The following is a 14,703-nucleotide window of genomic DNA, read 5'->3' as shown; positions in this document are numbered from 1 at the left end:
GGAGCCCGAATGACATAACTTTGTCTGAGGAGGAGGCTAGAGGTTTCAACCTCCTTACGCAAGACAACGGCACTTCCCATTGTTGGGACCTTATCCGGGAGACCGTCCTGGTAGAACGCGGCCTTTCGCCCGTTAATAAGAAAAGTAAGTTCCCTTTCTTATCTCCTTTATTTCCTGCACTTTTATTTCATTGATTTTCAACTGACTTTGTTTGTTGCAGTGGCTGAGAAGATTGAGGAGGCTACCAAGCCGAAGGACCTGGAGACAACCAGGATGAAGAGGGCCGGGAAGATCTTTAAGGACCCTCGACTGGGTGACCGCTTCCCGGAGTTCCTTCTTCAGGCGACGGAGCCAGATGAGGAAGGCCCCAGCCAAGTTCTGCGCACCAAGCAGAGGCCAGGTGCCTACTTTCAACCTGCTTGGGGGATCCGGGGCAAGGACTCAATTGTGGGCAGCACGGCCCTGTCCAAGGAATGGTCTAAGCATTCCATTTCCCCGGTGGATTATCAAGATTTTGTCCTTCAACAGGACTTGGAGGGGAATGAGCTGTTTGGAGCCCAAGCTCTGGCGACGGTACGTACTTTACTTATGCTTTTTACAATTCTCTTTTCTTTCTTTTCTAAACCTTTGCTGTTTTCTCCTGCAGGCTAACGCCCATTTTCAAGGGGCAATTCACCAAGCCAAGGCTTGGAAGGTTGGCCTGGAAGATGCCAACAAGAAGTTGGAGGAGGCCAATCAAAAAATTGAGGCCCTTGAAGCTCAATTGGCCTCTTCCACTTCTGACCTGGAGACGGCCCGCGCTGAAAATGTCATCTTGAAGGCGCAGAAGGAAAAAGCCTTTGATGGCTGGATGGACACTCAAGAATTCAAAGACTTGATGGTGGAGCATGACGCCCTTCTTCATCCTGTTAGCTATAAGGAAGGCTGGGACGCTGCTGTGGAGGCCATCCAGGATGAGTTTCCCGAGGTCCTTGAGCAATTGCCCTTTCCTTGCCCAGTGCGGGTTCCAGAGCTTGGAGGTGTTACTGAAAAGCTTGCTGGTATGATCAAGGATGGAGAGGAGGAAGATTCCCCCGAGGAGGAATTCGAGCCTGTTGCTAAGAAGGCCAGGGTGGAAGAATCTCCTAAAGCAGCGCCTCAACAGCCATCATCTCCTGCCGAGGGAACTTCTACAGGGACTTCGGAGGGGACGACCGAGACGTCCGAAGAAACGACTGAAACTTCCGAAGAGACTTCGGATAGTGGTTCTGAGGAATCTCAGCCTTCCAAGGCCTAGCTTTTTGTATATCTTCTTTTTGAACTTTATTTATATCAGAACTTGTTACCCTTCGGGGTTATGTTTTATACGTTGCTTTTCTTGCCTTTTTCTGTTTTATCTTTACAATCTTAATATGCATTTGAACCTTAAACATCCTTAGATAGAAATAATTTCAAACTCTTTAATATGAAGTCTGGTTTTCCAAAACCTTACATAGCATGGGTTCGACCCTAATCAACAATAACTAGACAATGTAAATTCTACTGGAATATAAAATCCTATGCAAGCAAAGCTTCAAGGTGCTTTTAAACCTACTTGTCAATGACAAGTGAGAATCGTACTTCTCCTATCTTACACATAGTAAACCTTCAGGTTTTGTGCGTGCCAGGTCCTCGGGACTTCAAAACCTTCCATAGTTTCCAGCTTGTAGGTTCCTCTACCCTGAACGCTCTTGACTCTGTACGGCCCTTCCCAATTCGGGGCAAGCTTTCCTTTCTGTCCAACACCAGAAGCCTCTATTTTTCTCAAGACTAGATCTCCTTGTTTAAAAAATCTCTCTTTAACCCTTAGGTTGTAATAGAATGAAGCCTTTTTATGATATTCTACTATCTTTGTATGTGCCTCATCTCGCACTTCATCAATTAGATCCAGGGCTAACCTCTGCCCTTCCTCATTTTCTACAGCATTGAAGGTCTGAATCCTTGGAGAGGAATGCGATATCTCCACGGGAACTACTGCTTCTGCCCCATATGCCAACATGAAAGGAGTTGCTCCTGTCGTGACTCTACAGGTAGTCCTATAGGCCCATAATATTGGAAGTATCTCATCCACCCAATTATTTCTTGACTTCTCGATCCTCTTTTTTAGTCCATCCAGGATTATCCGATTTGCTACCTCTGCTTGCCCATTGGCTTGCGGGTGAGCCACAGAGGTGAATCGTAACTCAATTTCATTTTCTTCACAATACTTCTTGAATTCCTCATTGTTGAATTGTGTTCCATTGTCAGTGACGAGGATACGGGGAATTCCATATCGGCACATAATGTTTTCCCACAGGAATTGTGCAACCTGCTTAGTTGTGATTTTGGCCAAGGGTTTGGCTTCGATCCACTTGGTGAAATAATCAATGGCTACAATCAGAAATTTCCTTTGTGCCGTGGCCATAGGAAAAGGCCCTAGAATATCCATCCCCCACATGGCAAAGGGAATAGGCGAGTTGATAGAGGTCAGCATCTCGGGGGGTTGTCTAACAACTGGTGCATGCTTCTGACAGCGATCACACTTCTTCACATATTCTTTGGCATCAACCATCATTTCTGGCCAATAGAAGCCTAAACGGGTTATTTTATGAGCCAAGGCCCTGCCCCCCAGGTGTTGTCCACAAATACCTTCATGCACTTCTTCAAGAGCCAAGTGTGCCTCATCGGGCCTGAGACACCTCAGGTAAGGAACCACGAAAGATCTTTTATATAGAATCCCATCTATCAAAGAGTACCTTAGTGCCCGAACAGTTAACTTCCGTGCTTCAGTTGCATCACTTGGCAACCAACCGGTCTGAATGTGAGCCTTGATGGGATCAATCCATGACGTCCCCAAGCCTATGGGAGCCACCAGCTTAACATCTATGCTTCGTGTCTTCAAAACACGGAAGTACACACTTCCTGAACTTTCTTCAATCTCAGACGAAGCGAACTTTGATAGTGCATCTGCCTTAACATTTTCTTCCCTTGGAATGTGTTCAACATGGCACTCATTAAATTGGGTCATCACAGCCCTTACTAGGTGGACATACTTAGCCATCGTATCATCCCTTGCCTCGAATTCTCCCTTTACCTGGGATATGATCAGCTTCGAGTCTCCACGGACCTTTAAGTTTTTGACTCTAAGTGTCCCAGCTAGACCAAGGCCAGCTATTAGGGCTTCATTATCTGCCTCATTGTTTGTGGTTGGAAAATCTAGCTTCATAGCATACTCAATTAAGAACCCATCAGGGCTTTGCAAAACCAACCCTGCTCCACTGGAATTTGTTTTTGATGCTCCATCAAAATAGAGAACCCAATATTCTTTCTCCTTATCATTCTTCTCCCTGTCCCCATTATCGACTTCCTTGTCTTGAGGTATGGTATCTTCCTGCCCCCCGACTTCTTGGTTGGGTATGGTACATTCCACCACGAAGTCAGCTAGTGCCTGGGCTTTTATGGCCATACGTGGCTTATACTTGAGATCGAACTCTCCCAACTCTATTGCCCACTTAATCAGTCTCCCACTTGCCTTGGGACTGTGAATGATATTTCTCAGTGGCTGATTTGTTAGCACTTCAATTTGGTGAGCTTGAAAATAAGGACGCAGCTTTCTTGAAGCCATTACCAAGGCTAAGGCGAATTTCTCAATGGCTGAATAATTTAACTCAGCACCATGCAAAATTTTGCTGACATAGTATACGGGTTTCTGGACTTTCAGTTCCTCCTTAACCAACACCGCGCTCAAGGCGCTCTCTGAAACAGCCAAGTACAAGAATAAAACTTCATTCAGAACTGGCTTGGCCAACAACGGGGTCTGGCCCATATACTTCTTTAATTCTTCAAATGCCTTCTGATTTTCCTCACTCCATACAAAGTCTTTGATGTTCTTTAGTGACTTGAAAAATGACAAGCACTTGTCTCCTGACTTGGAGATGAATCGTCCTAACGCAGCAACCCTTCCTGTGAGCTTCTGAACATCCTTGACAGTTTTGGGGGGTTCCATGTCCAGGATTGCCTTTATTTTATCGGGGTTTGCCTCAATTCCCCTCTTCGAAACCATCAATCCCAAGAATTTTCCAGATCCTACTCCGAAAGCACACTTCGTCGGATTCAACATCATCTTGTGGTACCTCAGGACCTCAAAAGCTTCCCTTAAATGGGCTATATGATCAATCTTTACTAGACTCTTGACTAACATATCATCAACATAGACTTCCATAGTCTTACCAATAAGATCCTTAAAAATTCTATTCACCAACCTTTGATAGGTGGCTCCTGCATTCTTGAGACCAAACGCCATAACAAGATAACAATAAACACCAAAGTCAGTGATAAATGATACCTTTGGAATGTCATCCTTATGCATTTTGATCTGGTTGTATCCGCTAAACCCATCCATGAAACTCAGCATCTCATGTCCAGCGGTGGCATCAATCAAAGTATCAATTCTAGGCAGCGGAAAACAGTCTTTGGGGCATGCATCATTCAGATCGGTGAAGTCTATACACATCCTCCACTTTCTATTAGCCTTCTTCACCATTACAGGGTTTGCTAACCACTCCGAAAATTGAATCTCCTCAATGAAACCAGCCTCTAAGAGCTTTTCCACTTCCTGCTTTATAGCCTCTTGTCTTTCTGGGGCAAAATTTCTTTTCTTTTGTTTCACTGTCTTCCGGATTGGATCCACGTTTAGCTTGTGAGTAATTAACTCCGGGTCTATGCCTGGCATATCAGCTGCTGACCATGCAAACACATCACTATTTTGTTGCAAAAATTTCACTAACTTCCCTCTAAGGGGCTCCTCTAATGTGGCTCCAATAAAAGTCGTCCTCTCAGGATTCTCAGGATCTAAAGGAACCGAAACCAATTCTTCTGCTGGCCTTCCTCTATTCTCATCATTTTCTCGAACATCCATATCTTCAATAGGAAGAACCTGCCCCCCGACTCCATCTGCCCTCAAGGAGGCCACATAACAGCTTCTAGCCATTTTTTGATCTCCTCTCTCTTCTCCAATCCCGTTTCGCGTGGGAAACTTCATGACTGAATGGTAGGAAGAGGGGACTGCCTTGAAGGCATGTATCCCTGTTCTCCCCATGATAGCATTATAAGTTGAATTAGCCTTTACCACTACGAAATCCAGCATCTGCGTTGCTTGCCTTGGCTCCGTACCTATGGTGGTTGGCAATTTGATTATCCCTTCCACAGGACATTCTACTCCAGCAAATCCATATATCGGCATGTCGGTTGGTGTTAACTGGGAGTCGTTATACCCCATCCTTAGAAAGGTATCGTGGAGCAAGATATCCACAGAAGCACCATTATCCACAAGGACCCTCTTAACCGGGCTATTTCCTATTATTGGTGTTATGACCAGCGGGTCGTCATGGGGAAACTTCACACCCTCTAGGTCGGAATCATCAAAAGCCAATGTTACTTCTGTCCTGGCCCTCTTCGGGGCTTCTCCAACAATATGCATAACCTCTCTAGTATATGCCTTTCTGGAATTTTTGGACAATCCAGCAGCAGTTGGACCTCCAAAGATCGTGTTTATCACGGGCCCTCGAGGTCTCGGCCCGCCATAAATGGTGTTTATAACTGGTCCTCTAGGCTGGGGGTTTCGCCCCTGATCGTCTTGGTCCCTTCTATGATCTTCAAAGTTCTTCCTTCCATTATTATTTCTGTCCCCTCCATCTCCAGTATACTTGTTCAATCTTCCTTTTCGAATCAAAAACTCAATTTCATCTTTCAATTGCCTACACTCATCGGTGTCATGGCCAACATCTTTGTGAAACCTGCAATACTTGCCCTTATCTAGCTTGGCGGGATCAGCCTTCAAGGGCTTAGGCCAGCGAATATCTCTGTCTTTCTCAATCTCCATCAAAATCTGACTTCTGGGAGCATTCAGCTTAGCATATTCAGTGAACTTTTGCCCAGGTCCTCCCTTCTTGGGGGTTGAATCAGGGTTTTGTTCGGTTCTAGGATATTTGTCCTTAGCAATATACTCCAAATCAGTTTTTCATTTCTTGCCTCCAGTGGGCTCATTACTTACTACGGTCTTCCTCATACTTTCTTCAACCTTGATATACTTCCCTGCCCTCTCTTGGAGCTGCAACATGCTCTCAGGGGGTCGTTTGGCCAAAGACATCTTGAAAAACTCATCCCTAGTTCCTTGTTGCAGTGCTATCATGGCTACCTTATCATCAAGGTCTGGGACTTTTAAAGCCTCCTTTGTAAAACGATTCAGGTAATCTCTTAAGGATTCCTTAGCTCCCTGTACAAGACTCATAAGAGATGCTGAACTTTTCTCATGGACTCTTCCACTGATGAATTGCTTAATAAAAGCCTGACTTAATTCTCTGAATGATCCAATAGAATTTAGGGGTAGGCGACTGTACCATCGTTGAGCCATACCCGACAGGGTTTGAGGGAAGGCCCGACATTTTATAGCATCATTCACGGGTTGCAGCAGCAGTGCATTAGAGAATGTCCTAACATGATTAGCGGGGTCTCCCGTGCCATCATAGGCTTTGATTGTGGGCATCTTGAATTTCCTTGAGATATGGGCATTCATTATCTCTTCTGTGAAGGGTGGAGTTGGATCATCAGGATCTCCAAGGGGAAGGAGATTGCTTGGATCAGTTCTTGGGACAGCAGCCCTTCTTCTTACCGGACCATCCAGGTCTATGATAGGAGGAGGATTTCTCCCCCTAGGAGGTATGTGGGGTCTGGTGGCTTGGTGAGCCTCCAAATCACGCCTCAGCCTTTGGATTTCAGCCTCATGAGCCCTGATCTTTTCCTGCACTTCTTGGGGATTCGCCCCTGGGGTGCTTTGGGGGCGTTGCCTTCCATCGGCCATTGGCTCTTTTCCAGGACGCCTCCTTCTCGGGGCCACTTCATCATCCGAAGATTCGGAGTCTCTCTCAGTGTATGGACCAGAAAATTCCCGATCCTCAGGGATAGGATCCAAACCTCGTATATAGGGGGGCGACCGACCTCGTGCTTCGCTTTGCCCAGCATATCCGCTTCCTCCAACCTCAGGGTGAAGGGGCATCCCATAAGGGGGTTAGTAGTAACAATAGTTGAATATTCATACTCAACGGGTCGAGAATTCATAGGTATATGTATTTGTTGAACTTGAGGATTCGTACCTTGAATAGTCGGGGGAGTTGTCCCTTGTGGCTGAGGATGAGTTGCCCCTGTCTGGGCTTCCCCCTGAGTAGATGCATAAGTTGAATGGGGAGGAACCTCCACGGTTGATGAAATCACCTGGGTTGCCTCTAATGGTGTTCCTTCCTCTAGAACTCCAATTGTTCTCCGTGTTCTCGCCATGGTTGTTGTTGTTTCCCACAGACGGCGCCAAATGTTATGGATAAAAAACCAAGGTTATTACTTGCTGTATTTAATACTAAGATTCGGGAGCTCAAGGCCTTTAATGGCTGCTCTCGTGTTTTGTGACTCGATCTGCCTTTACGAGATGCCTACGTATCTCTGTGAATTAGAGAATCAAGCCAAAAAACGTAGTTCTGATTGGTGGGGGTGAGACCCCTTATATAGATGTTGGGAGTCCTTGAATTGGACTTGGTATAGGAGACTTGGTGGGCAAGTCTCATAATTAGAATGGACTTTGGAGTCCTAGATAGTAGGAAACTGATTCCTTATCCTTTTAGGTCCCCTTGAGGCTAATCTCCAAGGATTTATATCCTTATCGGGACTCTTTTCAACATCTGATTTGTCCCTTATTAATTAATTATGAAATTAATTAATAATCAGGGCTTTTGGGCCTTTTTTATTCCATCAGGCCTGATCTGGTCCATCAGGCTTAACCTTTCTGGTATGAGTATCATATATCTTTTTATTGGGCCTGGCAGCCCACAGTTTGTACAATTAATGCAGTATTTAATTATACAAACATAATTTATTTATCCCTATCACCTGACTTCATTAAATTGTAAAATCAGTATTTAATTCCAGAATGCTTCAAAAATCATGAAATTTTATTTTATTAAGTTTGGAATATTAAAAGAATTTCAAAATTATTTTGAAATGTTTATGGCTTTTATTTAACCGCACGTGTATTCGTTAAATTGAAAAGAATACAGGTCCAATGCGCGTTATAAAATAAATAATTTAAAAATCTTGCAAATTTAATCTTATTAACTCCTAATTATTTCGGGATTTTTAAAAAAATTGTTTTCGTAAATTTTTGGATTATTTTATCAATGAAATACTCGTTCAATTTTTAAATTTCGGTATGAAAAAGGGTGATAACGGGAATAAAATAAAGATAACAAATAAAAAGAAGAAAATATATATATATATACACCTAAATCCCCCCCCCGGTCCTATAGTGTCGCCTCTCTCTTTCCCCAATCTCTCTGTTCTCTCTCGCTACTCTCTCTCTCTCTCGTCTCTCCCCGCAGTCTCTCGCTCCCATCTCAATTTCTCTCTCAATTAATCTCTCAATTCTTCTTCTCTATTTCTTTTCCCCCTCTGTTCTTGGGTTTATTTCCCAGTCGCTGTTTATTTCCCGGTAATTGCCTGATTCTGATTGCTTCTCTGTGTATATGCATATACGCGCATATATATGTGTGAGTGAGTTACATCGTGTATGTTGTGTGTGTGTAATCAACCCGCGTGTGTGTGTAGAGGTTCTGCCCTTTCGATTTCTTGCCATCGTTGTCGCCTCCTCGGATTTTCCGACGAGGAGTGGGACGATATGGTGATAGTATATGTTTGTATATGTTATGTCAGTGATTTCTTTTCCGGCCCGTCCCTTTTCCTGTTTTCGTTTGCATGATGATGTTGTTCTGATTATACGCGCATGGCCTCGTGTTGCTGTTGGTTGGGATTTTATTAATATTTTATTAATTTTCTGCAGGGAATCCTTTGAATAATATTCTTGAAATAAATATTTCCGTGCGAAATAAACTTTTAATTAATTGGTGGGATTTATTTGGAAACCCGAGTAATATCGGGCACCAATAAATTTTACCGCCGTCGATGATGAGCTTCGGCGAGTCGACGGTGGGCTGTGATGATTTTTTTATCTGAGTCCTATAATTATAAATAAATAAAATTAGTTTGTAAAATTAATTTCGTAACGAAGAAAAATATATAAAATAATACGAATAACAATAATTAATAATTGAATACGTATCGGTGAATGGGATTGGTGAATTTGGTTGTGAATTTGATGATTGCGATTGTTTGTTGTGATTGACGTCGATTTTATTTCGACGGGTTAGTCCGATAAATAAAGGAAACGCTGCCTGATTTTCGGGAAATGAATTCCGAAAATATGGGGACGTAACCTATAATTATGGGAAATGTCGAATAACCATATATAATTATATTACATATATATATATATATAAACTTAAGTGCGATTGAGACAAACTAATTTATAAATAATCATTTACCCTGTTTTTCAAAATGACGAGTATACGTATTTTTCGAAAATAAATACCGAACCGAGTTTCGAAGATGTGAACCATAACTGCTATGTGTATTTTAATAATACATATAAATATGAGTTGGATTATAAACCCGTATGGGTAGAAATGATAGGGGTGTATGTTGAGCGAGACGATTATCTAAATTAGAGTCTGTAGGTCCTAGTCGGAAGACCCGAGATTTGACGTTGGACAAGTAATGATCTAATGATTAATCATCAGACTCAATAAGATTCCAATCGAAGGACATGAAGGATAGGATTGTATCGAGAATAAGATAGTGGTTTGACGATAAAGCCAAATGTTCAGGTCAATTCAAAAGTCAACCGATAATAGTGGTTAAAGTTTCTCGAGGCAAGTATTCCTGATTTTTCTTTTAAAATACTGCAATTATTTCTTCGTTCCTACTGTAAGTTCAGAATAGTTAACTATTTTACATTTCGCTGCAATTACTCTTATTATGCATGTTCTTTTCATTATTGTTCCTATAATTCGATTGCTCTCTTGAGCAAATACCCATTCTTTCGGGTTATTTGCGAACCCTGAATTGGGATGTTTTGAATTCAAAATGATTTAACATCAAAATACTCCATGGGCTGGATAATGATGATGTCTGGGATTAAGTTTTACATAATCCTAAGGACCGGGATATGACCGGTGCCTTGAGATGGGCCGTACTGCCTGAGGACCCGACGGGATCTGTACAGGTAGGTATAGATCTGTACTGTATCCTGACTGATCAGCATTAACGGCATTCTCTCTTGAAAGGTTCTATGATTCCAAAAACCGGACAAAACCCTGATTCGGGAAATGAATCTGGGAATCGCTTGTCACTTTTGGATTTATACCTAAGGGCTAGTAACAGCCAAGGTTTAGTCGCTCAACTCCCTCGAATAAATAAAACTGTTTAAAATTGTTTAAAGATTTTGTCCGGGTATTTTCCTTTGTTATCAATATTTGGTACTCAGAATTATATACTTGCTGGGCATTTTTGGCTCACTCTTGCTTTGTAAACTCTTATTTCTTTCAGAAGCAGAGAAAGATAAAATTGAATAGCTTTCATTAGACAGCAAAAGTTAGAGAGATCTCCGCTGTGAAAGGATGAAGATGTGAGAAAATAAGACACATGCATTAGCATAAAGGTATTTAAACTTGTATTCTAGTTATTGTGAGTTGTAAAAGGTTAGATTCTTGTTTCATACCATAACCTGTAAACGATCTGGATTCAAGGGGTTAATTGAATATTCTTTTATTTTATGTAAAGATTGTTTAGTGACACCAAATCTTGACCCCGGATTTGGGTTGTTACACTAGCTCATTTATGTTGTTGAAATTTAAATGAGAGAGTCTCTTGTGCCAATTCCAGCTTTTTAAATTGTTGCTCTACTCAACAGACAGATTACAGAACCATCAGAAAAAGTCTGGCTTCATAAATGTGACCATGCTTGTAACCTTTCAGAATTATTTTTCCTGTAGAATTACTTACAACTTCCCAGTGTTCTTCAAAGAAATCCACATGATAACCTCTGTCACAGATTTGACTCACACTTAGCAGATTGTGTTTAAGTCCTGAGACAAGAGCTACTATTTCAATGATGACATTCTCAAGATTGATATTGCCATATCCCAGAGTTTTTCCCATGTTGTCATCTCCATAAGAAACTCGTGGGCCAGCTTTCTCCACAAAGTCTGATAGCAGGGCTTTATTTCCAGTCATATGTCTTGAACATCCACTGTCCAGAACTAGGATGTTTATCCTGTTGTCCTGTAATCACAAAGACCAATATTGGTTAGTTTTAAGGACTCGGACTTGCTTGGATCCTTTGGCCTTATTTAACTCATATCATTAGTATGAAAAGCATAAGTTGTTTGAGGTACCTTCAATTCAGCAGTTTCAGTACTGCTATCATGTTAGATATATTTGAGATGTCATGTCTAATATGATTTATTTTTAGTTTTCAGAACTTAACAACAGGACAAATCAGGACTTACTGGAAGTCAGAACTTAATATCAGAACTTAAGGTCATATCAGAACTTAAGTGCGGGAAGACTTTCATATAAGGAAGGAAGCTAATTTACAGTAGAAGATCGAGACTAAAACAAAAGAAGATATCATGGAAAGAGTTAGAAGACTGGAAGACTTGTAGAAGATATCTGATTGATATATTTTAGGAGGCAGAATTGTATTCCAAATCAATTAGAAGTTATCTTGTAACTGTGTAGTATATAAACACAGACTTAGGGTTTACACTATGTGTGTTATCATTATCGAGAAGATTATACATTGTAACCTAGCAGCTTTTAGTGATATTTGTTCATCACTGAGAGAGAACAACAGTTCTTATTGTAACAGAGTTTATTCAATATAATTGATCTTTGTTACATACTTGTGTTAAATCGATTTGATTGTATTAATATTGTATTCAATCCCCTTCTACAGTGTTGTGTGACCTAACAAGTGGTATCACACACATACAGTAAAGATCCAAACAATCATGTCTAAAGAAGCACAAACTCCAACCAAGCCCACAAAAACTGAAGAAACTCAAAAGACTCAAACCCACAGTCGATATGAGACTATTAGGGTTCCCATACTGAGACCTTCTGAGTATCCCATATGGAAAGTGAAGATGGCTATGTTTCTGGAAGCTACAGATCCAGAATACCTTGACAGAATTAATGAAGGACCACATAAGCCTACCAAGCTCTCTGTTGTAGTTGTTGATCAACCAGCAAAGACCATACCAAAGGAGAAAGGTGAGTACACAGCTGAAGACATCTCATCTATTGCCAAGGATGCAAAGGTAAGGCATTTGTCGTGTAGTGCCATTGATAATGTCATGTCAAACAGGGTAATTCATTGCAAGACTGCAAAGGAGATATGGGAAGCTTTGGAGACAAGATGCCAGGGAACTGATACAATCAAGAAGAACATGAGGACTATACTCACTCAAGAGTATGAGTACTTTGACTCAAAAGATGATGAGTCTTTAACTGACTTATATGACAGGTTTGTCAAACTCTTGAATGATCTGTCACTGTGTTAGGCACAAAGCATGCGCTAATAATTTACGCAAGTATACGCGTTCACAAGTAATATAGAATGATTTCTAGTTCGTTCCCACAGAGACTCTTATTAATTATATTTAATTAACACTTACTCACCAATGTATGATTACTTCTCAATGTCAAGACAATAACACTTAAGGTTGATTAACTAATTATTAACTACGAGAATTAAACCCTTAAATTAACACTTGAATTCACAATATTAAACACACATGAGATCATAACTTCATTACCACTTCATTCAATAGTTATTCTTATTACCCTTAGCATGTAATGGTGATGATATTAATCGAACAACACTAAACTGATAAAAGCCAACTTTTGTTGCACAAATACCATTCTATCAAGCATCCATAATTAAGATAGAAGTTGAATAGGCATCAATTATGTTGAGACCCTATATGTCTACAGAATTTGACAACATAACGATTTAAGCGCAAGTTATTCATTATGATTACACAGGGCAAGTAAAATAGTTAGAATTACCCACTAATCATGTATACAATACATGAACCTATGCTAGCATGGCAAGTTCTAAATCTCAAGATTTAATGTCGCTTCACAAGAGATTAACAAGCTATCTTATATATTTGCGACACACATAAGACGAATAAGCACAACCTATGCTAGATATCATACAATCATCAAATACAAGGTATTGAATAATTAACTAAAGAAATCCATAGTAAATCCGCTACGACTCCATGATCACGATTAGCCCATGATGGAACTCATCGTCACCATGGGTTCATATGAAAACATGATAATAACACAACGTTATAAACTAATAAAACTACTTAATAAAATCAGAGTACGTCACAAGAGTATTAAGGTTCAAAGTAAAGAAAACTAGCATCCACTGTTACAACGAATAAAAGAATCACAAGATAACGTATGCTTCCTCTTTTTCGTTGTGGTGTGCTAAAACGGTCTTCTTAATCTTCTCTCCTTGCTCCTTGCTTGTCACTTGTTGTTGTGAAACATCTCCCAAGATTTCTTATATAAGAGTCCACAAGAGATAGCGCCGTCAGAAGCCCCATAGAAGTCAAATTAGAAAATCCAGATTCTAAAATTACGACCCCAGGCGGCCACCTCCATTCCCACGCGGGCGCCTGCTCTCCAGTCGATCGCCTGCAAGCTCTAGGCGGGCGCCTGCACAGTTTCTGGAAAATTCCACTTCTTCTCTTCTGATTTTGCTGATTTCTTCGCACAACTCCCTGCAACTGATTCCAAGTACTTCCCTAGGCTTATTATGATGAAATCTCCCTAATTACGCAAGTTATACCCTGAAATGCAAAAACACTAGAAAAGCGCATCAAATACACAAAAATACTTGATTTCAAGACATCAATTCAAGCCATTATAAGACGTTCTAAGTGGTATAAAATGCCACTTATCACACTGGTGGACAAGGAATATGATCTTGAAGATTCAAATCTAAAATTCCTTTTAGCTCTTCCTGGAAATTGGGATTTGAAGTCTACTACATAAGAGACAACTATGACCTTACTGAAACTACTCTTGATGAAATTTATGGTATGCTCAAGACTTATGAACTTGAGATGGATCAAAGGAGCAAGAGGCATGGAAGAAAGTCAAGGACAGTTGCTCTTAAGGATGAGGAGGAATCTCCTAAAATGGCTGCCTCAAAAAGGGGCAAAGGAAAGGCTCTCATCATAAAGTCTGATTCAGAGTCATCATATTCTGATGATGATGATTCAGAAACTGAAAGTTTACCTGAAATAGATGTTGATGAAGAGATGATGAAATTGTATGCTCTTATGGTGAAGGGTATCACAAAGATAGCCTATAGGAAATTCAGAAAGGGAAAGAAGTTTTCCAGGAAAGGTGTAAGTTCTGATAAGAAATGGTTCAGAAAGTCTGAAGGCAAAGGTGCAAAGTCTGACAGAGGAGACAACTCAAATGTCAAATGCTACAATTATGGTGAAAGAGGCCACATATCTCCTGACTGCAAGAAAGGAAATAGTGACAAAGGCAAGGCACTTGTCACAAAGAAGAAAAGCTGGACAGACACTTCAGATTCTAAAAATGGGGTGAACTATGCCTTGATGGCAAATGCTGATAGCAGCCCTGAAAGAAAAAGGAGTTAGTTATTCTTCATCAAACTAAGAAAGAAAAAGATGATGCTTTATATGTTAGAGATGAAGTGTTAAAATTAAA

The sequence above is a fragment of the Apium graveolens genome, chromosome 7 (assembly GCF_009905375.1).
Source record: "Apium graveolens cultivar Ventura chromosome 7, ASM990537v1, whole genome shotgun sequence".
NCBI classification, from domain to species: domain Eukaryota; kingdom Viridiplantae; phylum Streptophyta; class Magnoliopsida; order Apiales; family Apiaceae; genus Apium; species Apium graveolens.
This window is presented reverse-complemented; position numbering follows the sequence as displayed.